This window comes from Pituophis catenifer, unplaced genomic scaffold (assembly GCF_029215685.1).
Source record: "Pituophis catenifer annectens isolate HBS135680 unplaced genomic scaffold, rPitCat1.0.hap2 SCAF_2, whole genome shotgun sequence".
Taxonomy (NCBI): domain Eukaryota; kingdom Metazoa; phylum Chordata; class Lepidosauria; order Squamata; family Colubridae; genus Pituophis; species Pituophis catenifer.
This window is the reverse complement of record NW_027256882.1, coordinates 172300173-172326226: the sequence shown is the minus strand read 5'-3', so window position 1 is coordinate 172326226 and position 26054 is coordinate 172300173. Positions and strand designations below refer to the sequence as shown.

Sequence of the window (26054 nt, the reverse complement as noted above, 5' to 3'; positions counted from 1 at the left end):
CAGCTTTCAAAGCCAGCGGCACAGATAGAAAGGTACAATTGTCAAATCTTCTTCCTAGGTAAAGGAGGTGCATAGGAGCCCATCTCAGAAATTAACTCCTGGAGGAAAAAATGGTGAACGCTCAGAAAAACACATTATTTCAAACTGCACCCAAGGACTGGACTGCAGCTCTGAGGACAGATCTGATACGGAGCCTCACTCTGCGTTTTATATTTGGTGCAAGCTTTGGGAACACCAGTTATCTTCTCACCAATCCCTCTGACACAAGGCACGAAAATCAAACTCATCGCAGAAAACAAATGGAAAAAAAGAGATCTGTAATAAAGGACAGGAATTTGCTTGGAATGCTTGCTGGAGTCGTAAATGCTTTAGCTCAGCTTTTCTCAACAATAGGTGAGGTCACCCAAGTTGGAAGACAGTCTAAGGAACCAGCCTTCCCGTTAGTGAATTATAATCATTATATTCAGACCTAGGTGGATTTGATCATACTGTCTCCTACACCGTGGCACTGTGGTCTACTCCTCAAATGTTGGCAAGTATAAGCAAAACAGGAAAGATATAGCCTTCTAAGCAGGAAAGCCACAACACCCAAAGTTAGCTCTCTAAATAAAAGCTGGGAAAAGACATGCTGACATGCATTTGACAGCAGGGCTGGCCAGGCAAGGCAACTCTTAAAGTCTTCCTAATTCAGCACAGCTCTCCGGCAGTCAATAAACCACCCAGCACCCTCCCCGTGTCTTAAAGGGACAGATTCAAGGCAGAAATGGGATCCTACCTCACCAAGAGGTTCAGAACCAGAAGCCACCAACTCCATTGAGTATGCAAGGGGGCTACACTCATCATGCTATTAATACTCCTGGGAATACTTTGGCCAATGAAGTGGCAGGGAAGCAAGCCTGCCGAGTCCAGGGCAAACAGCCAAGGATTGTCTCAACACAGAGAAGGCTGTAGGGGAGAGCAGGAGTGATTATTTTCAATACGTCTCCTTGCAATCCAATCAATTAAATGGCACTTGGCTTTGGCCCAACAAAGGACTCCAAAAACATGAATCACAGGGTACAGGCAAGACCAGATTTGATGTGGTTTAAAATAGCGGGTACACTTGGGCTGATCACTAGAAATCTTTTCCAGACAAAGCTGCTGTATAACTCACAAACATGCGGATTATAGTCTTATCCTACTTCTCAGTCAAGAGAAATAACTTACAAGTAAAATCCAAAGAAAGGAACAAGTTCATAAGGTATAGAATAGATGGTATGTGCTGAACGTCTATTCTGGCTGCTGGCAGGTTGATGAAAAGAGATTCTTTTTGCTAGAAGACAAGGTTAGAAAGATTGGGAGTGCTGAAAAATAATCAGAAGATGCCAACCCATGAAGAAAACAATTCATATCTTCATAGTTTAGCCCTAAAGACCCAACATTCTAGACTCTATAGAAGCACTAAAAAGGAAATCCTGAGCACTTAATTACATTGGACAATTTCAGAAATTACAAGACCAATGTCCAAGAATCTGTAAGACGATTTCTACCCTGTTTCCCCAAAAATAAGGCATTCCCTGATAAGAAGCCCAATCGGTCTTTGGAGCGCATGCACTAAAATAAGCCCTCCCCCCGAAAATAAGCCCTCCCCGAAAATATTTAAACGCAGAGCTGGAAATCAGGTAAGATGACAAGAGGAGCCCCATCTTGCTCCACGTGCCCAAAATAATAAGACCTCCCCAAAAATAAGGCCAAGCGCTTATTTTGGGGTTCAAAAAAATATAAGACAGGGTCTTATTTTCAGGGAAACATGGTAAGATATGTTAGCCCTGAGACTCTTATTTATAAATTAGCATGTCTAAAAATCAAAGCCTAAGGCAGAGCAGTATGAACTGGCTCAGTTCTCAATAGTTTCCACTGAGGTTAGGTTCACAAATCATGTGGAGCCACAGTTAAGTCGTAAGTCATAGCTAATAAACCACTGCAAATCATACCAACTAATCTGAAAACTAGCAATCATATTAAGACCTACTGGAAAGTGTGGATCAGGTTCTCATCTCAAACACAGTTCAAATAATATATATTTTTCCATTGCAGACAACTGAGGCTGAGATAAGCTCCCAACTCACTGCTCCCTTGAATGCTCTGAATTATATAAATGCAAATGAAAAGTTTTACAAAGGGAAAAAAATAAAAGAAATCAGGCAACATTTTTGTTGGTCCCTCACGCATAACTTCCCAGCTCTATAGTGGAAGCAAGCAGAAAATAAACAGAGAGCCATTAAATTGGTTGCTGGGGGGGAAAACGCACAAGGGAAGGCTAGGAGATTTGTAAAGTAGGTCTAGTATCCATCGTTTTCTGGGATAAGCTTGTGCTTCAAACCACTCTACCATATTCATGTTTCTTTGGCAGAACTTTAATGGGCGAGAAAATCTTACAAGCCTGAATTCCATTTGCCTCATTCTTTCGCAAGCCAGCATTAAGAATTCAAGCTTCGAAGTGATTGCTGATACTTTGTCAGCATGATCAAATCTCAAGAGGATGCATGTGAACAGGTCAACAACAACAGATACACAAACACACTTACAAACATATTAAGGCTGACTCCAGACAGTACCTCAAGCCGAAGCATATGACACCTGAACATGTGTGATTTGTAAAACTTGATTTATGATTTGGTGTGTACTGTGAATCAGCCAGTTATAGTTTATTTAATAAATTGTGGTTCTTCTGACAAGCAGTCAGTGGGAGAGCCAGATTCACTTAACAACGCTGTTACTAACCTAACAAGTGCAGTGATTCACTTAACCACTGTGGCAAGAAAAGTCGTAAAATGGGACAAAATTCACTTAACACCTGTCTCACTTAGCAGCAGAAATTTTGGGCTCGATTGGGGTCATTAAGTCGAGGACTCCCTGTACTAATCTATGTAACAATAGCAATGGCACTTAGACTTATATACCGCTTCATAGTGCTTTTACAGCCCTCTCTAAGCAGATTACAGAGTCAGCCTATTGCCCCCAACAATCTGGGTCCTCATTTTACCCACCTCAGAAGGATGGACGGCTGAGTCAACCTTGAGCCTGGTGGGATTTGAACTGAAGTAGATTTGAAGTAGCCTGCAGTACTGCACTCTAACCACTGCGCCACCTCGGCGTAGGGTACATCTTTCAAACTTGACTCCCTTCATCGGTGGCCTCAGAGTTGCATGCTGTTCATCACCACCTCCATGTCCTTGCAGAATGAAACATCTCCCAGATTCTTTGCAGGGCACGACAAAAAGTTTAAAAGATTCTTAATCCCTTCCCCATACTTCTCCATCAACAGAGGCCCTCCCTAGCACATGTACACATGGATGGGCTTGGTTTACTAAAACCGAAGAGATGAATCAGATTATCAACATTAGTAACACTTCGTTCAACTCCCTGAACTTCATCCTGGATTAAGAGACCATATAAACAATAGCTTTGGAGGGTGGAGTTCGCTATTTCATACCAAGAACTAGTTTTACTGGAGGGCCACTTCTGAGGCAGCACTAGAGATTCAGTAACAGAGTTGGAAGGGACCTTTGAGGACATCTACTCCAAACCCCTGCTCATGCAGGAGACCTGTACTAGAGATTCGAACCGCCGACCTTTCTGATCTACAAGCTCAGTGTCTTAGCCACTGAGCCACCTAGTCAGGCTAGGTCTAACGCTGCTGATAGGGACCATACTTAACATTGGTGGGGGGTAGGCAGTGAGGACCACAAGGAGCAGGAAGATGACACAAAGTGGTTTTAAGATGCACCATGCCTTTGGATGGGGATAAAATTTTCCATTTTTTTTCCCCTGGAGGGGTGTTCATTATGTAAAGCCTATTTTAAAGTTTATACTGCAATATGTATGTATTCCTATCTCCCCTTCCCCTTAAAACTGCAGAAAATCACACAATGATCTTTGGCCACAAAAAAAAAAATTCAGGGGCTTCAAATAAAGAGAGACCTGATGGTTGCATATGGTTCTGGTCAGGAGTGGGTTCTAAATTTTTTTACTACCGGTTCTGTGTGGCTTATTTTGTGGGCATGGCTTAATGGTCATGTGACAATTCTTTATCAGGATTCTAGACAATTCTCTGCTAGGATTTAGCAGAGGTACTGGTCTACCAGGCTTTTAACTGCTTGCAGAGCTGTACCGGTCTACTCATTTGTTTATGAAGGCACCGGTCTACTCATTTGTTTTTGGAGGCACTGGTCTACCCATTTATTTTTGCAGGCACCAGTCTACTCATTTGTTTTTGGAGGAACTGGTCTACCACCACACTGCCTCTTAACACTGATCAGCTGTAGGGTGGCCCTTTGAAGCCCCACGGCAAGACTTTAAACAGTTTTTTTCCTTCTAGCCGATCAGCTGGGACTCAGAAGGCAGCAATAGATTGGGGGTGGGGGCCAAATAAAAGGTACGAAAAATGCGGGGGGGCAGAACCGGTTCGGTGACATCATATCATCACCGCTACCGGCTCGGCGGAACTGGGCAGAAGCGGGAGGAACCCACCACTGGTTCTGGTGCTACAAACTGCCCATCTCCATTCCAGAAGATCATACTTCTATTTCTGCGAGCTTGTCAGTAAATCCACTCTCACTACTTCCAATACAGACACACTTTTTTTTCAAAACTGACAAATGAGGCATTCTCCCAGACATACAACTGGGTCCCAGGACCACTAACTGCTAATTGCTAATGAGAGGGAACAAGCATTGTGAATGATTCCATTCAAGGGATGGATTTTTTTTTTAACCCCAAGCCCAAATAAAGCTAAACAATAAAAAATGAGCAATCCCTTATTAAGCTTTCACTTTATCTGAATAGACATTTGGGAGTCCCATTACAGAATTTGAGACGAATATATGCTTTAGGGAAAAGCAACATCCACACCTAATACAAGGGTCCCCAACCCCCGGTTCGTGGATTGTCATCCATTTACGGCATGCCAGAAAGCAGGCTGCATAAACAAGTGGAAGTCCCATCCGTGGGGTGCAGGCAACATGTGAAACCACACTCCCTCTGGTCCACGGAAAAACCTCTCTCCACGGAACCGGTCCCTGTTGCCCAAAAGGTTGGGGGGCGCTGATCTAATACATCCTGGAATATTTGGTTCTTGCAGGTAACAGTTGCTACCTCAGCCAGAGATAAGCCCCTTTTCAGTATTGATCATTTGCTTGGGCTTTGAGCTTTTCTCAAACTGCGGTCCACCTCACCCCACCAGACCATAGGAAATTAAAAGAGGAACCATTTAAAAGCCCGAGAGGTTTCTCTTCCACATCGAAGAAGACCTGAGCTGTTTTTTTCAGACTCAGTTGCAGACTGTCTGGCGAAGAGAGTAGCAGCTTACCTATTGGACAATGCAGACCTCCAAAAAAAAGCACCGTTCTCTCCCTGTTTCACATCAAGATACAGTCTAAGACAGGCACGGGGGGGGAGGGGGGACTCCATAGCTCACTTCGGAGGCCTGTTATTGCCAGCCCAAAGTTTGCTTCTAAAACGGAGTTATCAGGAGTGACATGACCCCGTGATTGTCGTGAATGTACAGCAGCCTAAGCTACAGTTGCAAATGGAGCTGGACGTCTGTAGTGTCCTAACATGTTTCTGTCAGGGGTGAAATCCAGCAGGTTCTGACAGGTTCTGAAGAACTGGTAGCGGAAATTTTGAGCAGTTCAGAGAACCTGCAAATACCACCCCTGGCTGACCCCAGAGTGGGGTGAGAATGGAGATTTTGCAATATCCTTCCCCCAGGAGTGGGGAGGGAAATTTTGCAGTATCCTTCCCCTGCCACGTCCACCAAGCCACACCATGCCCGCCAAGCCACGCCCACAGAACCGGTAGTAAAAAAATTTGGATTTCACCACTGGTTTCTGTCTTGATTTGCACCCAGTTCCCCGGAGATCCAAAGGAAAAGCATTCGCAAAGGAAAGCAAAGGAGGACTTGGCCAAACAAGCCATGGTTGCTTTGTTCAAGACTTAGTGACTCTGACTTGTTTAGCAAACAGTAGCTAACATGAATAAAAAATTAATGCAGGGGCTGGCAATCTCTCAGCAGCTAAAGAGCTCACTTCTTGTTTTAACTTGGAGGAGGCACCTGAAGGCAACGGTGGATGAGTCAGTAACATTTTGACAGCAATGAAGCAGGCAGAACTCAAGTTTTCCAATTGAGAACATGGTTTTGCTGCTGCAAATTTTTATTTTTCTCAATAAAGAAAAATTGTATTGGCTATCTCATATTCCCTTTTACTGAGCATGAGGGAGCAGACAAGACATTCTAGCCCAGGGGTCTCCAACCTTGGCAACTTTAAGACTTGTGGACTTCAACTCCGAGATCCTTAGCCAGCTTTCCTTTGCTGGCTGAGGAACTCTGGGAGTTGAAGTCCGCAAGTCTCAAAGTTGCCAAGGTTGGAGACTCCTGTTCTAGCCAACCTTTCTCCTACTTAGAAAGAACAAGAAATGGTCTCCATCTGGAGGAAATGGCCTGAATTCACTACTGGAAGTTCAAACAACTAGAATCCACAGCCATAAACATATTGTCCATCCAATTAAACTGAACAACAACATTTCTGGACTGTAGACCAAGCCTGTTGCTTTAGGCTCATTTATAAAAGTAGAGGCAGTCTACAATACACAGATGATGATAGTCTTAATTTTCAAGCATGAGATGAGCTTGCAAAGTAATATTCAATGAGTAAAATTCATGTTATCACTATGCTGCTCCTTGATAAACCACAGTTTGTTGAATAAACTGGCTGTGTTCACACAGCACATTAAATCACAATGAAATTAACCGTGCCATATGCTAAATAATAATACATAATAAATTAACGGTTATGGCGTATCAAGACACATGAATTCCAGCAGAGACATTCATCAGGGCAAACAAATACCTTGGCCTGTGAATAGTGGTAGATCCAACCAAATCTTGCCCAAGCTATGCACTCATATCAATGCAACAAAAACATTACTCAAAAAGGCTGCATTACCTGAGGGGCCCCTGAATGGATCCTAAAACAAGTTGCTGATAAAGTTAATCTCATCCAAGGCAGCACTGGAACTTATCTCAGGATTGCATGTCCCTAGAAAGGAATACAGTGATAGAAACCACAAACCTGAACTCCACAAGGATAGGCTTAATGAAGGGAAAACAGCAGAAAGCTACCCATCCCAGCAGGAAAATTCCTCCACCAACCCTCATCAGACAAAAGAAACCAGCAGAAGTCGGGAATTGACTTCTTTTTTAGTTTTTCCTGTACATTAAATTGCTTTTTTTTCCAACCAAGGCCAGTCTATTGAGTTGAACAGGTCAGCAAGATTCAGTACATTGTTATTTAAAACAGATAATGCCAAGAATTTAAGTTATGACAATCTTACTTTTAAATATGCAGATTTCTAGCTCTTCCATAGACAACAGGGAAAACAATTACTGAGGACACAAATTCAGCCCAATGTTTGCAAGATTTTGGGGGGGGAGGGGGAAGGGTTGTCCCAAGGCTGCCAAAGGATTTGTTTGGATCTAGCAACTACTATCCTTATCTACTCCCGGTATGACTTTGATGTTTCATCCAAATTGCTGTTTTCTCTTCATCACATCTGTTCTCAACAATCACTAAAGTGGACTCGGGAAGGGAGGATCAGCTCTCTGTACCAGGCTCCAAAAGAATGAAAATGCCAAGGCAGCTGAACCAGGACATTTCAGATGGGAGCATGATATACCATAACAGGCCGTAATAATTCAGGGACTAAGCTTATTTATGGCTGAACTCACCCACAGCAGTAAGCCAACACTGGGAAAGGGATTTGGTTTCCTTTTCTTGAATCTATCCTTCATTATTTCTAAACTATGATTTGTGGTTCAGCATGGGGTATGAACCCAGCCAACTGCACTTTATTCAAGAAACCACAATTGAAGCAAACACATCTTAGGTTCCTGAATGCTGCCCAGAAATCAAAAGGGAGTTAAGGCAAAAATGTTAGGGTGCTTTTGTCAAAGCAATTTCATTTAATCTTTAGCTTCCCCTAAGCAAGGCATGGTTTAAAACGGTCTTATAAAATCCATAAAACTCACCAAGATGGAACCAAAAGAAGCTGTCTTTTCTTTAAACCAATTATCACTGTTTTTGAGCCCCCCCAAAGATAAACATGAGGAATGCCACATATGTTCTGTGAGCATCTCAGAGAAGACAGGATGTGATATAAAGGTGTACTAGCAAATTGCTGATAGACAGCACCAAGGACTGGTAGATTGTCCACCCTCTTCTGCAATCCATTTTCTTACTGAGGAGTGACAGAAAGAGCTATTGAGAAGTAAAGGTTAGCAGAGAAGGAAAGGAGCGAGCTATTCCTTCTTTGTCAGTCTCCTCACTTGCCTGGAGAAAAGTAATGGTTGCCTGTGACTATCAGAGAAACGTAGCTTAGTTTGAACAAAACAAAGACAAATTTTTGTTTTGTTCAAACTGGCAGGATCTGGAAAGATGTGGGGGGGGACCCTTTCAGAGATTATCTCCAGTTGCTTTTGGAATGTGGCATCAGTCAAGACCTTGTGGCAGGAGGTGGAAGTGTGGCAATTGTCATCTGGGAATCTCATGGCTTTCATGGTCCCTATACCAGAGATCACCAGATGTGAGACCCTGTTCATTTAGTTGGGCTAAGGATTCGGTTGGGATTGTTGCTGTTTGAACTAACCTCTCTGCTGTACAGCAACCTCCCTGCCTGAGCTCCTTGACTCCATTTCTAGGTTGTCTGTGGAATTCCTCAGGTCTTGGGGGAATTTCAATCTGCCTTCTGTAGGAGCGGGGTATGAGGTGGCTCAGGAGATCATGATAACCATAACAGTTATGGGCCTATTCCACATCATTCAGAGCCCGACATGAGAGATTGGTCACGCACTGGATCAGGTCTTCATGTGGAAACAGTGGCTATGTGATCTGAAATGGAGAAAGCTCTTGATGTTTCTTTTGTCGTGGTCAGATCACACCCCGATTGCCATGAGTTTCTCTAATGCCACTATCCATTACAGGGAAGCTGGAACATTAGATTGGTCTGTTCCCAACAACTAATGGGTTTCAGAGGGAGCAAGGGGCTGTTCTTGCTGATCTACTGCACGATCCATCAAAATCTTGGTCACTGTTTGGAATAAGGGGCTGACTGAGCCTTTGAACAGAATAAAATAGAATACTTTATTGGCCAAGTGTGATTGGACACACAAGGTATTTGTCTTGGTGCATACGCTCTCGGTGTACATAAAAGAAAAGATACGTTCATCAAGAATCATAAGGTACAACACTTAATGATAGTCATAGGGAAACAGTCAATATAAATCTTAAGGATACCAGCAACAAGGTTACAGTCATAGTCATAAGTGGGAGGAGATGGGTGATAGGAATTTTGGATTTGATTGTGCCCATGCAACCTCTTTGCCCTCAGGGATCCCATTACTCCCCATGGTTTATGGAGGAGTTGAGGGAGATAAAACAAGAGATGTCAAGAGTGTCGCTGGTATCAACAAGAGCTGAACACAACTAAACATATGTTTGAGTACTGTGTGGTGGTAAGGGTGTCATCAGTATTTCTCCACCCTTACTGCACCCATTTTCAGATGACATGAGCCCTTTTTGGGTGGGGGGGCTTGGAGAACCTCTTACAGGAGCATGAAGAGGAATTTGTTCAGCATCTGTTGGATAAAGTTGCTTGGATTCACTTGGAATTGGACTCTGGTAGCAGATCCAGAGGATATGCCTTGGAAGAAGTCTTGCTTGGTTATCTGGGAACAGTTTGAGCCTGAGGAGGTGGACAAGGTCATTATGCCTATGAGTTCAGCCACCGGCTTTTTAGATCCATGCACCGCCTAGAGCTTGTTAAAGTGGCACGACACATGAGTTGGTTCTAGTAGAAGTTACATTCTTTGAATGAGGGAATTGTTCCATTACCTCTTAAGGAGAAGTTTGGTTTGTCACCTCCTCAAGAAGACATCACTGGGCTCCATATTCTGGACAATTTTCATCCAGCATCTAACCTCCCCTTTTGGGGGAAAGTGGTTGAAATTTGTGGTTGTGCAACAATTTCAACAGACTTTGGAAAAAATGAATTATTTGAATTTCTTATAGTATGGTTGGGATTCAGATCCAGGTACCATATGGTCACACTGTTGGATGACCTCTAGTGAGAGTTGTGCATTCATTCTTGCCCTACTTGACCTCTCTGTGGCTTTTGATACCCGTCAGCCCTCCCATGTAAACCAAACAGGAAACATTTCCCTCCCTCATTTCAGAGGTATTTCTTTACCAGATTCACAGTGTCTTCAACAATAGCAAAGTACTGGAAAAGTTCTTAAAATTCAGGGTATTGTATTCAGAGATGTATCTGCCTTGAAAGTAGCCCATGTATAGAGTACAGTCAAACCTCAGGAATTGACCAGAGGAAATGTTGTATGGTATAATATAAAATCATAAAATGCTTTATGATAACTTTTATATCATAAAACATTTGATAAAATTCGTTAAATTTCAATCCCATAGGAGCCACGGGTTCTGGATTATGGATGTGTAAATTAGCCCATTTGAGGTAGCTTGGTTGAAAATGTTTTGCCTTATGATGCATCACTTCATCCAGTTAAAACTTTACAAACGTAAGAATTCTAGTAATACCGGTATATAGATATTTTGGGCTCTTGACCATCATCTGAACAACAGATTAGGCAATTGCCACTATTAAATATTATTGACATTAAAAAGAAGAAAAAGGATGAACATGCCAATGTATTGTAGCACATTCCTATCAGAAACGTTAAGTTATAATGTAGTTTGTTGAACTTCAGCTTATGCACTGTGTGAACTCAATCATTGTTATTTAACCATGATTAAACTATGATTAGTGCAACGATGCACCCAGTCAACACATCAACACTATATCTGTTAGTCTAAACAAAACAGTTAAGTAATGCCATAAAAAAGCCTAGGCATTACCTACTGCTTCATGTCTTCTTTTTTAAAGGCTTTTAATAAGCATGCCCAAATGAGAACCTATTCATATGGTAAAAACTAGAACACCCTTTCTAAATACCCCAACAACATACACCACTCTCACTCTTTATGTAAGACAATTGTAATCTTTTATCAATCTTTTCTGTACCTTCAGTAACCAGCTATTAGCCACATCCTATAAGCAGTTTGGGCGTAACTATTTCTACTAGGTAATAGCTGAATATGTTGAAATATGGCTACTTAGGATAGGCCAAACATCAGTCTTCATGGTGTGCCTCCACCAAAGAACTATTTCCTTACAGGTCAGCTACATTTCAAGAATATATAGTTTGGGAAAAACTGGCAAAGCCACCTTCTTTGAGTCAATATTTAATAACAGTAAATATAATGGGGCATTGTTTTCATTTTGCCCACTCAGCCTGAGCAAGAAAGGGACAAAAAGCAAGATGAAATAAATGCCTAGCCAAGTCCTCTCCTTCCACCTCTGTTCTGGCCACCTGACAGACCCAAGTTAGCCAAGTGATAATCACAGGCCTTCGGAGGTTCTACCAAGTTCTCAAATTGTGTCCAGGGTTTTGTTTTTTGTGGCACTAACAAAAAACAGTCTTCTATTTTATTCCATTAAGCATACAGATACAGCAGGGGTCCCCAATCCCCGGACTGCAGACTGCTACCGGGCTGCGGCCCACTGGAAACCAGGCCACCAAAGCGGCGGGCAGGCACGCAAAGCTTCATTTGTGCATGTGCGGGATTTAGGTTGTGCAGAAAAAACCATCCCCCCACATCAAAACCACTGAAGCCGCTGACGGTCCACAGAACCAAAAAGGTTGGGGACCCCTGATGTACAGTATATATCCAATTCCCAACTCATATATAACCAACATGCACTGTCCAATGTACTGGTAGCACATGAAAAAAGTTGCTCAAAATGCTCATGGATACACTTACTGCATTACTGCCTCATGCCAACTCTCAAAGGGCAATGGATAGCAGCCAAAATTCCTCTTCAGAAAATCTTTAACTTGAGTGAGATTATGCAGTGTTTCTAATATAGGGTTAGGTTCTAGGGCTATTCTTTGGAGGATCTGGGGCATGAATGTAGCAGTTGTCTGAAATTCATCTTCCTCCAGGATTCTGAAACAGGTACAGAAGGCGTTCATGCAACCCCAAGAGCAATTGCAGCTGCTTTAAGAAGCTGCAAACAGGTGCCATGTTTGTGTTACATGGACCTCACAACACCTTTTATGTTTAAATCAGAAAGACAGCACTGCACTCTTAATGAGGAAATCCAGAGTGCCTGAAGGGTGTAATGCTGGCCCTACTTGACGTATAAGGAAGGTTTATTTTATTTTGTTATTTAAATGACTTATAGAACCACCCATCTCATAGCAGAGGCTCTGGGTGGAGTACAAAGGTTAAAATCAACATAACACGTAATCTATGATGGCAAGAAGATGGCTACCCCTGTAATGATAATTATAAGATTTTACCGAGCTGTAGCTATTTTGTGCAGTGTGAAGTTCTTTGCTTTGACAGGATTTTTTTAAAAAAATCTAACAGAGCTGTCATTTGGGGACCAAGCAGTCAAGAGCTTAAAAAGACAAGCAATCAGTATTCATAGCAAAATTCTTATCATCAGAGGAAAAGCTTGGCCTGTTGTTTTTAGGGTCATAATTCTGATCTTTGGCAGAATTTTATGCCAAGAAAGACTGAGCCCTATACATATTATAGAAGTTGGGAAAAGATAAAAAAAAGTTGCTTATTTAGCATAATTTATTATTCTACCCAAGATGAGGGCCAACAAAGTACAAAAGGGAATTAAGGTGCCTACAGAGGCCCATCTTTCCCTTCCATGTTTTTGCATTGTTACTCAAGCATTGTTGAAGTCTACCTTCACAAGACAGGAGGAGGAAGAACCAAATCATCTTTTATATTCAACGGGGAGACACGGAGGGTGGGGATGAATAAAAACTGAAAGGGCAGGAATCCTAAATGTGATACTTCTGAAAGTGTAACCGAATCCATAAAAAACAAAACAAGGTAAATGAATCTGGGTGTACCCCAAAGGAAAAAAATGCATGCTTCAATATTTAAATCCCATTACATAGATCAAAGGGCACTTCTAAACGCATTTAACCTTAAGTAAATCTTAATAATTCAAAAAAAAATTATTCCCGATACAGATGTATAAAAACTGCAGCCTGTCATATTTGCAGGACAATTAAGGAACAGTGATAGACTCTTTAAGATTTTGTTCAGCAATTAAGAACATGGGAGTTAAGCCTAGAGGGAAGAAAAAATGTCTAAGTTTTATTAGCATGGAGGATGACATATAGATATAACACAGGCTTAAACCAAGTTTAAAATCCACCCATTAGTTAGCCGTGGGAAAATGGCAGTATCCCATCAACTGTTCCTCATCTGAATGCAGGAGTAGTTGTCCAATAGGTACTAGAAGGATAAAACATAAATGCCATCACAACCAATGAAGAATGATAAGAGACAGAACAACTACAAGCACTGGATTGAACAGTGGAGATAATAATGAGAGACCAGAATCAACCTCCCAAGGAAAGATGATCCATCAATACAGTCTATGCAGGTTTAATCAGAAATAAGGCCTACTGGACTCAATAAGACTCGCTCCCCAGACAGTTTATTCTGTGAATGAATAATAAGGGAATCAAAAGTCTGGATGCAATAGTATAATATTTTCTATTCTCTTGTGTTTTTTATTTCATGCATTCAAAATATTGCAAGTTGGCTCATTTACCTGCATCAAGTACAGCTCTTTTACCTTGCGGACATCCTTCTACAGATGCTTTTGTCATAGTGTGCTAGGATCTGCCTTGCATGGGTAACTAAAGTAGTTAAAGAGTGGCAATCTGGTACCATTTTGAATTACAGCTCTCCCAATTCCCAAACATTACCTGTATTGGTTAAGACACACTATTGAAAATATCTGGAGTGCTGTATTGCAACTCCAAGAAATATCTGATGGCTCCATTCTGATACTGTTTACAGTTTATTCAATAACAAGCCACATTCCAGGGTAACTAAAATCCACTGACCAATAAAAGCCATTAAACAAAAAGAAAGTTATTCACTTAGAGTCTTAAAATGTTAAAAACAAGGGAAGAAAGGTTTCATTGCAACCAAGCCTTCCCAAGTCCCTTGTCTTCCGAAAACTAACTGAGCAGCTAAGATGTCAATGCAGTTCTCTCTGCAGATCCATGAGACCTGGCCCAAATGCCAAGTCCACTGAGTGCCAAAAACCAAGCATCCATGTTGGCAGGGAAAGAAATAAGTTGGAAGGGGAAAGCCATCTCAACACAGAACTAAGTACCCACAAATTGTGTAGCACCCTAATGAGCACGCTAGACAGACAAAAACATTTTCTTCAAAGGTTCAGGAGCCAACTGAGAACAAGCTAACTACGAAAGACATGGCAGCAGCTAAGTTGTCAGGTCCAACAAAATAAATAGTAAAACAGGCTGACAAGAAGGAAATCTGGCCTTCTAATAAATTCTAGGTTACTTACAGAGAACAAACCTAGAAAGATCCAGCTAGGCCCACTCCCTTTTTTCAGGCTTCTGCACCAAATGTCTCCAGGGGTAATCTGGCCAGCAGCTGTCCCAAAGCAATTCCTCTCAGGACAACCCTGATCCATGCCAACCTTCCAGCATCGTCATAAGAACCATTTACTTACCCACACATTATTAGTTGCAGACGCAGCACTGCGTGAAGAGAGGAGATGGAAGCCCCCCCCCCAATTACATCATCAGACTTGTGAGGCAGAGGTGATAGCATCAGGTCTGGAGGTGGGAAGGGAGAAAATGAACTCCCTTCCAGCCTGACCAAGAACAGCTGGAATTCCAGAACAGAGATCAGCTCACATCTGTTTGTCCTCCTTTGGAATTCAATTTCTTCTCTCTTTTTCCTAGCCAGAAAGCATGCTGATCCCCATTACATTCTTTCCACACACATTTCTGCACATGGTTTCCAGGGGAGAAGGAAAGGAAGAGCACACAATCCTTTTCCATGTATATAAAGTGTAAAAAGGGGAGGAGGGAGGAGGGGAAGGATTCCGTAATTCTCTAGGAAAGACATACATCCAGTTCTAACCACCTCTCCAATATTGTGAAAAGAAATGCTACAAGCTATATGATGCGACTGATGAAATGCAACTTAACCATTTAGAAAGAATAACTACTTTTAAGATCAGAAGGGCAAAGATGTCTCACCTCCAAGAGAGAGTAGTTATATGTGATGAGAGAGAGAAAAAAAGACAATTTGAGAAGTCAATCTGAGCATAAAGCAAAGAACAAGAGGATGTCCCTTAAAAAACAGAAGGAGTGAAAGATTCACTGAGCAAGTTCAAACACCTCTTAGAAAAAGACATCTAACCCTGAATCATCCAGTCACAGGATGACTATTAAATATCTGGACTGAATCTCAAAAAAGCCAAAGACAATGAAAAACTTGAACAAAAAGGGAGCTCTGATAGGAATGGGGAAACTTTAGGGCCTGGCAGTTAATTGGGAGAAGTAGATTTGGGGGTGGGGGGGAGTCAATAATACAGATGGGACATAAAGTGATGAAGACTCAAGATCCATGTAAATCCAACCCTACTTTTCCTAATTTCAGCCCTAAGGATACACCAGGTTTCAAACCTTAACTGAAGGGGTGGATCCCAGGGACTTTGTAGAAAGAACATGAAACCAGGGAAGGAAGATTAAGAAGAAAGTCTGGACCTCTAATATCCTGAGCTAAAACAGCTTGCCTTTGGGCCAAAGGAGCAGGATCTGATTCATGCAGCTCTATTGAGGAAGAGTTTAGAAATAGACTGGAGATAAATATGGAATAGAAACAGCTGAAAAACAGATCAACACAGAGTCACCGACCCTACTTTTCCCTAATGAAAGAGAAAGGCAGCCAATATTTTTAACGGGAATTCAGTAATTAATAAAGCACAGTATTTAGGAGATTGGGAGTGTTTAGGCCAGTAAAGAATTAAAGAAAGGTCAACTAGACTGCTTGCACGATCAGATTTGTCGTATGGAAACGGGAGATCCAACCTAAAAGCTGGGAGAATAATTCCTTCGGGGGGGGGATTCGGAACAAGGGATCAAAGGTCCTGCTGGATTCACGACCCCCTTCCCCCCCCCCCCCCACACACAAATCTCTCCTCGGTAAAGAACTGTCTCTTACCTTGGCGGCGGTTATTGCTATTGCGAGTCCCAGTAATCCTCGGCCATGGCCGCCAGCATGGGCCGCCTCTGAACTCGGCACCCCTCAACCACCCATGGTCACCCCCCCAAAGCCCGGGTCTCCTCGACTCCTCCCTCCCAGCTCCGAAGAACCACCCCCAGCCCAGCCGCCTCCCACCCTACGACTGACCAACGCCAACCCCCTGGCTGGGCTTAACTCTCCCCTCCCCTTTGGGGCGTACCATCATTCCCTGTCAACATGGGAAAAACCACTAGAAAAGCGGGAGGCCTTGCACAATTAATGTCACCCCACACTTAAAGGAGGGAAAGGAAGAAACGGAGCCAACCCTTCAGTCATTTCCAGAAATACGGAGTTTTACGAATCTGTGCGAGAACAATAAAGTATCCCCCTCTTTCATTTCATGTGGTAGAATCCCAGCCTTTTTACTTTCCCGAGATGCGGGGGGGGGAAATCTCCCCTTAATAAAAACGTCGATATTTTCTTCTGTATTTTGATGAAACTTTTTAACTCTCTGCAATCCGTTTGCAATAAATCTCAGTCGCTGTACTTGACAACTTTCAGGTATTCGGTAGACATTAAAGGACGGGCCTATCCTCCATCTGCATCACAATGGTACATTCCACACTATCTTTCCTCCCCCCCCCCCAGTAACCGTTCCTCTTAATCATTAGCAGACGTTGCCCCACCACTGTTCGCTGGATAGGAGTGAGGGGGGGATGCTTTTAGTTTCGGAAAACCGATAGTGGCAATTCATATTCACTTTCAAGGAGCTCGAGCATAACCGCAAATCTCTCGGTATTTAAATCCTCTATTTAAATCGGGATCCTGCAAATCGGTTCGAGACGCATCTGGGTTAGCTGTATCTTAAACCCAAAACTACTATTCCAGGTTTAAGCGAAACTACTTTATTAGCTGCAGAAGAATGGGTTGCGCGACAACCAAGCGACGTCCATATTAATTATTTATTTTATTTATTAGTCCAATTTATATGCCGCCCTTCTACGTAGACTCAGGGCGGCTTACAATGCATTATAGCAATAGCCTGCATACTTTTTTGTATATACCTGCTTATTAGGGCTTTCGGCTCCCCCTAAGCGGTGTTGTTCTATACAAAGTTGGCTTATTGCCCCCACAATCTGGGTCCTTAGTTACATATAAAACGGTAGCGATGAGTTAAATGAAGCAAATTAGGCTCAGGTTAACCCATAAGTATTTATTGGTGATTGGGGGGCGGAGAGGTTTACATTGGTGGATCTCAAGCGATTAAACTGAGCCGAGTTTAGCCGCCACCCGTAAAGCGTAGAGCGCAGCGATCGGCGGAGCAGAACTTGGAACGTCCGTCTAAAATTTCGGGCCATTGTTTGAACATTCCAAGCTCTTCCTTGAAATCTGAGAACAATGAAAGAAAGACGAAAATAATAAACCGTGACTTCACTCGCTTGAGATCTACGGCGGTTTCTCCCGCGGAATTCGCAAACTGGGTGCTTCTTTCCTACCCTAATCCTAAAAGGAAAGCAATAGACTTTTATTACTTCTTTTCCTTCCGTGCTTCCTTCCACTAATCGTGGCCGATTTTAATACTGCTTTGCACCACCAAATTGGTGTCCTCGAATGATTTTTCTTTTTTTCCTGTTGCAAACCGTCTGAACGTTAAGCAAATAAGAGGTTTTAAATGTGTCACCGTTATGTTTTGCATTGCCTGCTTTCTAGTAGTTTGCCGTAATTAATCTCCACTTTTTTTTAATTACTGGGGTTAGAGCAGGATCTAAGAAGGGAGCGAGAAAACGCATTTTCTTTTCTTGCAGCCTCAGGTGAATAGCTAATGTGCTGTACTTGTATGGCATTAAGTCTTGCTTCTGGGCCTCGTCCTGGCTAGTTAAGTTTGAGCTAGGAAGGATTACAGACGAATCGTATTCCCTTGGTCTGCCACACTGCCCATAACCTTGATAATATGTGAAGAAGGGACCTTAATGAGAACCATGGTGTTGCTCTGTGGAGTTTTTCAGAAGTTTTATTAGGCCGAAAAAGGCTGCTGTCATAGTAACAAGACTAAAGACACAGTAACCAGTTACCGTAGGTCATTGTCACCATTCTAAAGGCTGTTATTTCCCAGAACAACTTGCCCTCCAGCCAAGGGTCCCACAGTGAAAAAGCTTGGATTAAAAAGAGCAAACTGGAATCCACAGAGATAATGGAAGGATTTGTTTGTCTAATCTCTTACAATACTTAATGCAGAAATCCAATTAAAATTATAGTTTACAAATAATCGCCTTTTTGCTCAGCAAAGGGGAGCTAACCTACCCATACCATTGTCAGAATGCTTTTATCTTTAATAAGCTTATATTTAGCAGAGATCTGCCTTTTTGTGACTATTCTGTGTTCTGAACCCTATGTTAGAGAACAGGTAGACACATTTTCCAAGTACAGTTTGTCCTCAACTTACGACCACAAGTGAGCCCAAAATGTCTGTCATTAAGTGAGGCATTTTAGTTTTACAACCCATTTTACAACCATTCTTGTTACAGTTGTTAAGTGAATTGCTGAAGTTGATAAGTTAGTAACCTGGTTGTTAAGTGAATCTAGCTTCCCAATTGACTTTGCTTGTCAGAAGTTTGCAAACCGTGGGACACAGACACAGCAAGAGTCATAAGCAGTGGTGAAATCCAAATTTGTTTACTACCGGTTCTGTGGGCGTGGCTTAGTGGGTGTCGTGTGGCTTGGTAGGGGAAGGCTACTGCAAAATCTCCATTCTGACCCCCTCCAAGGGAAGGATACTGCAAAATCCCCATTCCCTCCCCACTCCTGGGGGAAGTATATTGCAAAGTCTCCATTCCCACTCCACTCTGAGGCCAGCCAGAGGTGGCATTTGCCAGTTCTCCGAATTACTCAAAATGTATGCTACCGGTTCTCCAGAACCTGCTGGATTTCACCCCTGGTCATAAGTATGAACCAATTGCCAAGCATCTGAATTTTGATCACATGATCATGGGGATGCTGCAAAAATCATCACTGAAAAACTGTCAGTCACTTTTTTTGGTGCCATAACTTCAAATTATCACTAAATGAACTGTTGGAAGTCGAGGATTACTCCACTGCCTTCAAATAACTTGCAGAATGCTATCCACCTCTGCCATATTTTCTAGACCAGTGGTTTATTTATAATTCAGGATATCTTTCCACTTTTAAAAACTATGGAGGACCCCAAAAGAGTTTGTGCTTATATGGTTTATACTTATCAATATTTATTATATTAAAATTGACACATTCGCTACTGCTTCTCACAGTTGTTTGATTTTAATACTGTATTTCTCAACACAGGCTGAAAAACAATTTTGATTTCATGGACCCCAGAGAGCTTTGGGGACCCCCAGGGGGTCTTAGGACCACACTTTATGAAACACTACTCTAAAGTGAACTAAAGTTACCTTTAATCTGTCCATAGGAGATTTAGTTTATAATCTCCTGATCCATCCCCATTTCCTTTTTTTGCATCTTAACTTTTCTTGAAATACAGTACCCAGAATTGGACACAGTATTAGAGATGGGTATGAGCAGTGGGATAAAATTATTCCTTCTCATTGGAGGAAAAGATATATTTCCTTTGATTTAGCCATTTGCCTTTTTTGGCAGTCATATCACACTGCTGACTCACTTTTAGTTTATGATCAGTTCAGGTCAAAGATTATTTTCCCAAGTGGGCTTAACCAAATACTCCGCATCCTATCCTTGTACATTTGTTTCCTCAATCTATATACTACTTTTTACTAAAATATACCAATAAAACTCTGGTTCCCATACCCTTTAAGTAGATGAAATTATGCATTACAGGGCAACAATTTTTGAACCAAGGTACCTCAAATGGGCTAATTTATAGAATGTGTCCAAAATTTGGGAACCATAACCCCTTTGGCAAATGTTATAAAACGTTTTATGACATAAAAATTAAAATGTCATGAAACATTCCTGTGCTGATGACAGTGATGTATATATAGTTCAACGTGGGCTATTTTCAAGGCCTATATATCTCAACATATTCCAACTTTTCCAGTGAATACAGCATATTAGAAATTCTGTCATAGTTGGAGGCAGTGAGGAATCTAGTAAGGAAATCTGTCTGAAAGCATGAAAGTTGTATGGGTTGTCTGGTTATTTCTGTTTTTATTAGTCATGTCATGGTCATGGAGCTTTAGAGCTAGCCTACAAAGACCTTCAAACACCACTTTACTAATAACATGAAAAACATTTGACCGGCATGTTTGGTGATGCTATTATATCCTTGTACTCAAAGAAGACAAAACAGTTGTGATACTACTATTGCAGACTGTGACAAACTCCTTACTCTACAGAATATTTTGGGGGAGGGGGGCTGGAAAAGCAGGATGTAAAATAGGCAAAAATGCAGGGCTGTGTAGATTTTCAATCATTCACTTTTTAAACAAAGTCACCAAGCATACAGGCCAGCCTCAGCTCCATATATATATATATTTAAAATATGTTGATTGTGATCCTTTTCAAACTGGCTTTAGGCCTGTTAATTTTGCTGGAAATAATTTAAATTGCTTGGACAAGGATTCGTAACATTGTTATGCTGGCCAAGTCCTTTTTGCATGGTGGACCCAGAGGAATTCTTGTTCAAACCTTGACTATTGTTCTATATGTCAGCCTCTTTCAGCTTACTATGTTCCAGATGGGCTAAATTATAACTTTCAGCATTCCTAGCCATTGGTATGCAGTTCTTGATGAAGGCCTGGATTTTTTAAAGTTCTGTTTTCTCTAGGGCTTTAGTGTTTATGGCTGTTTTATTATATTTGTTATCACTATAAACATTTTTAAATTAAATTCTCATTTTAGGTAAGTCAGAAAGGTCGAAATAAATAACATATGAATCGATATGACTTTCTTCTCCGCTCTTTATTATTCTTTTAATAAATTAAAAACTAAATCCGTCGATTGATGCAGATGTTTTATTGCTGCCATTTTGACCTGACCAATGCCAACTTTCCCATAAAGCAGGAGCGAAAGGATCCTAATTCATATTGGAATCCTACCTGCCTAAGGACTAAATAAATCAGAGGAGGGGTAAAAAGGGAACAGATGGAGAAAGCCATTTTTCTGCCTCCTAGTAGCAAGCTTGCTGTGATCAATCTTCTGCCAAGATTGTCAGCTGTAAATATTTCAATGATGGTGGTGTATAAAAAGAGCTTGGATGGCATCTCGATTCCATGCTTGCTCACATGCATGTTCATATTGTTGTGAATTTTCATTTGGGAGTTTGGTGCCAAGGGCATAGTGGAAAAGCTGATTTTGTTTCATAAATAAGGATCAAGAGATATGGTTTAGTAACAAATTTTCAAAAGCTGTGAAACTAGAGCTATCAGATTGAGGCTGCAGAAATCCAGATAACAGAAGTTACTACATTCTGACCATTTTTCTGTCATACAGTGGCTGTTCAGATGTTTGCAATCTAAATTTCATATCGTTACCAGGAACCATCACATATCTGTTCATTTCTTTCAGTCATTAGCTACCAAAATTACATAGCATTTAGAGCAAAGGACAAAATAAAGTCACTGAGTTTTCATAAGGGACCATTGTTAGGGTTTATGGGTCCTAAATTCCAAAATATCTGAAGAACATCAGATTGCTTATCTATAACCATGGTTTGTTGAATGAGTCGTATTACATCTGTTTATAGTTTAGAGCAGCGCTTCCCAAATTTTTCCTTCATTACCCAAAACCACCTATCAGAAAATCCATTTTGCTCAATGTAGGTAAAACAAGTCAATTTAAATGTTCCTGTTGTGATTGGATAATGGGTTCATGTGTCATTACCTAAAGAAAAACCACTTTTATCCAATTGGGTAATTTACCGATTTGGGAAGCATTAGTTTAAGAGTGTTGGGTAAACCTAACTTGCATCAGACAATGATAGCAGCAAACATATCAGCTCTAGATCTGGTAGACTGCTTTTTCTCTTCTCCTTTTTCAAAACCACATAAACAAAGGCTGAAACTGCGTTAACTGACATAACAATTTTGTATATTGGCTATGTTATCCAGGTAGTCCTCAACTTATGACTACAATGGAACCCAAAATTTGTCACTAAATGGCATGTGAGTTTTGCCCTATTTTATGACCTTTCTTGCAACAGTTGCTAAGTTAGTAACACGTTTGTTAAATGAACCTGGCTTCCCCACTGACTTTGTCAGAAGATTGCAAAAAGTGGTTACATGATCTGGGACACTAACACTCATAAATATGAGTCAATTGCCAAGCGTCTGAATTTTGATCACATAACCATGGGGATGCTGCAACAGTCATTAAGTGGAAAAAAAGGGTCATGTCACTTTTTTCAGTGCCATTGTACCTTTGAATGATCACTAAACAAACTGTTGTAAGTCAAAAACCACCTGTATAACAAGGCCGAAATGTAGTTGCCTGATTTTGAATACATCAACTGTGTTTGTGTTACGTGCTTAGCCATGCTCAATTGATCTAATTTTCTTGGATCATGTGTGACATGCTGAATTAGAAATTAACCAAGAGCTGGAATAATATGTATATTTATATTAAGGTAAAATGTGATTGGTTATCTTGTTATTCACTAGGTCAAACTCAAATTTTATTAAGGGCTGCATCAGGGTTATGTTTGACCTCAGGGAGCCGGGAGGCCGGGGGGCCATGGCCAGCTCAACGTCACTCATGTCAGGGGTCCCTTTGGTGGTCTGGTCTCTGCCAGGGAAAATGAGCTCCCGAGCTCTGTTTTTGACTGCGACGGCCTCCTGCAACCCTCTGCCAGCAAAAATGGTGTTTGGGAGGGCCACATGCAGCCTTCCCAAGCTCCATTTTCACTGGCAGAGGCACCACATGCCAGTCCTTCATTGTTTCCAGGGTGGCCCCACGAGCCCGATCTAAGCATCCTGCGGGCTGGATGCGGCCTGAGGGCCTTGAGTTTGATACCCCTGCACTATGTTGTACAAACAAAGCCCATTTTGGTGCAGGCACAGCAAATGCAGTTAGTTTATGGTGCTACATGTGTTTTCTAAACCGTGTCTCGCTTCTCTCTCTGCCCTAAGCAACAGCAAAATGTATTGCCTTGCAACACAGCAGGCTGGGCTGTCCCTATCAAACAAAGCCAATTTTAGTCAAGAGGATACGTGCCAGGGTTTGCCTATCTTGTTGCCTAGCAGGTACCACAGCTGGAAGAAAAAAGGGTTAGACAACAGGTGTGGATGACATGCACAACTCTTCCCAGGATCTCACCAGCCTAGAGAGAGATACATTGTCTTTGGAGGCCTTGGGGGTTGGGAAATCAATGGCTGACCAGAATATAAAATTACCAGATGACCCAGGATTAAGAAAATAAAGCTTGTTCTAACACTTTTACAATCACTCTCTGCTTTTCACAGCAATATAAATCTGCAGGTAAAGCAGCTCTTAAAGTCACAGGATTTTATTTTTTCCACTTTTGTGGACCTAGAACCTTTCTGCTTCATATCCCATGCTTAGAATTAAGGAACAAGATAGTCGGGCAGCTATATCAAAAGGAATTCTTCCTGAGGAAATATTCCTCACAGAAAACATTAGCTGCGTTTCTTGGATACAGTAGTTGACCTTGGCCAAATGAAGCATGTGACTGCCATATAGCTTGCAATGCCATACTGTGTTTTGTCTTGTTTGGTGGGTGGGGGGGGACATATTGTAGTTTATAAATCACGGTTCATATGCAAACTCAGCTAATTGTGGTTTAAATTAAACCATAAAAAATCTGGCTAGTTTTACAAACTTCCTTTTTAAAAATAATTGTTTAATTAAAAAAGTTTACAAACTAGGTTATAAAACCCTGGCAAAATAGTCAGATGATTCAAAAAGATATGGAATCAGACATCTACATTATCAATAAAGCCATCAGAGAGCTGCAGTCGTAAAAATGGCATTGTATGCTGTGTTCCAGACAAAGAATCAGATTACTCATGAGAAAAACATGAGTACAATCAAAGGATTTGACACACCAGGGTTTTGATTTAATCCTTGAGCCTGTTTTATGTTCAGTGCAGCCATTTAAGCCAATAGACGTTTTTTCATTAAAAAAAAAAACATATTGTATGAAGTTCTGATTCACCCAGGATTCCTTTTCAGGTAAGATCAAGTCCTTGGTTGATGTAAATTATAGCTTTCAGACAACTAACAGGAAGAGGCGTAATTAGATTAGCTCTGAGCAATTTAACAGCCCTCTGGGGTTATTTTAGACCTCTTTTGCCTGACAGGATTATGTTAAGGTTTCTGTACTTAGCTTCTTGAAAATTATCATTTAGTCACACAATTTCCATAAGCAACACCACTCCTCCTTCCTTTTTAAAAATAGTTTTTATTAAGAAAGTATTCAACAGAATGAAAACAATGCAAATTATGAATTGAAGAGAAAAAAGGATAAAAGTAATAAGAATGTTTTTCTGTTCCTTTCTATTTCTTTTTCACGAAGTAATAAGTGGCCTTCAAACTTCTTAAAAGCAGCTACAAGCACATTTATATAGGCAGTAATCCTCAATTTACAACCACAATTGGGATTGGAATTTGTTGTAAATTGTTGCAATCATAAATCCAGTCAGATCCTATTTTACAATTCGAATGGCTAGTTCTTAGGCTAATCCAGCTTCCCCGTTTTTTTTTTGGTTGGAAATCAAGGAACAAGGTCAGAAATTGCTATCACATGACCCCTTAAGGAATGCTGCAACTGATCGTAAAAGCAAGCTGGCTGCCAAGAGCCCCAATTGTGATTGTGTGACCTGGGGTTGTGAATACAGTCCTTGACTTACAACAATTCATTTACTGACCATTCAATGGCACTGAAAAAAGTGACATGACTGTTTTTCACATGACTGTTGCAGCATCCCCATATAGTCACATGATCAAAATTCAAATGCTTAGCAACTGTTTCATATTTATGACAGTTGCCGTATCCTGGGGTCATTGTGATCTTCTGACAAGCAAAGCCAATGTGGCAAGGAGAGTGGTAAAATGGGGCAAAAGTCACTTAACAAATGTTTCACTTAGCAACTTAAATTTTGGGCTCAATCGTGGTTGTAACTCGCGGACTACCTGTACAAGTTGTAGGTCATTTTTTCCAAGGCTATCATAACTTTGAATCATTGTTAAATGATTGTAAATTGAGGACTGTATTTTACCCTCTCTTTAAGGTTACAACATAATTTTCTACTTTCCATAATCTACCTTTTCTAATCATCAAATCCATAAATCAGTTTTTTTTCCTTTTTTTCAGGAAAACATTCATAAGGGGTTTCCGTTCATTAACAATTGTAATTGTTAATCTAAGCAAACAATTTTGCCATCTCTGCTAGTTCCAACATTTTCATTCCTCTGTTGTGGATAATTCAGAGCCTTTCTATTTTTGCACATATTACACATCTGGCAACAATGATCATATAAAAAAATAATCTCCCATGGCATTTTTCTAATTGTCTATTAGCCCCAGCCAAAAAAACCCTTCTCATTTCAGCTGAATATTAATTTTTAAAATTATTTGTATTGTGTTGAACCCAACATTATCAGCTTCTTTTACAAGTCTACCAGATTTGATAAAATGACCATGTTGTTCACATTTACAATATAAATTTGAAATATCTTTTATACATTCCTGATAATTTTTCTGGAGCTATATACCAACAGTACATTATTTTATAAACATTCTCTCTTAAATTATAACGTAGGATGAATTTCCATCCTTTTAACCACATGTTTTCCCACCATCTCAATATTATGTTATCACAAAAGTTCTTAGCCCATTTTATCATGCCAGCTTTCAATTGTTCTGTTTCAAAT

The 26054-nt window shown here is 41.0% G+C and overlaps 1 protein-coding gene across 3 annotated transcripts in view; it reads right to left on the bottom strand.

Annotated features, from left to right (window-relative positions):
* CDK16 (cyclin dependent kinase 16) overlaps positions 1-16315 on the bottom strand; it is a 64862-nt gene extending 48547 nt beyond the window's left edge. For all 3 annotated transcript variants that reach the window (XM_070938048.1, XM_070938047.1, XM_070938049.1), the window contains exon 1: positions 16194-16315. The gene's annotated coding sequence lies outside the window, so the exon portion shown is untranslated. The remainder of the gene's footprint in view (positions 1-16193) is intronic.
* Between the last annotated feature and the right edge of the window lie 9739 nt (positions 16316-26054).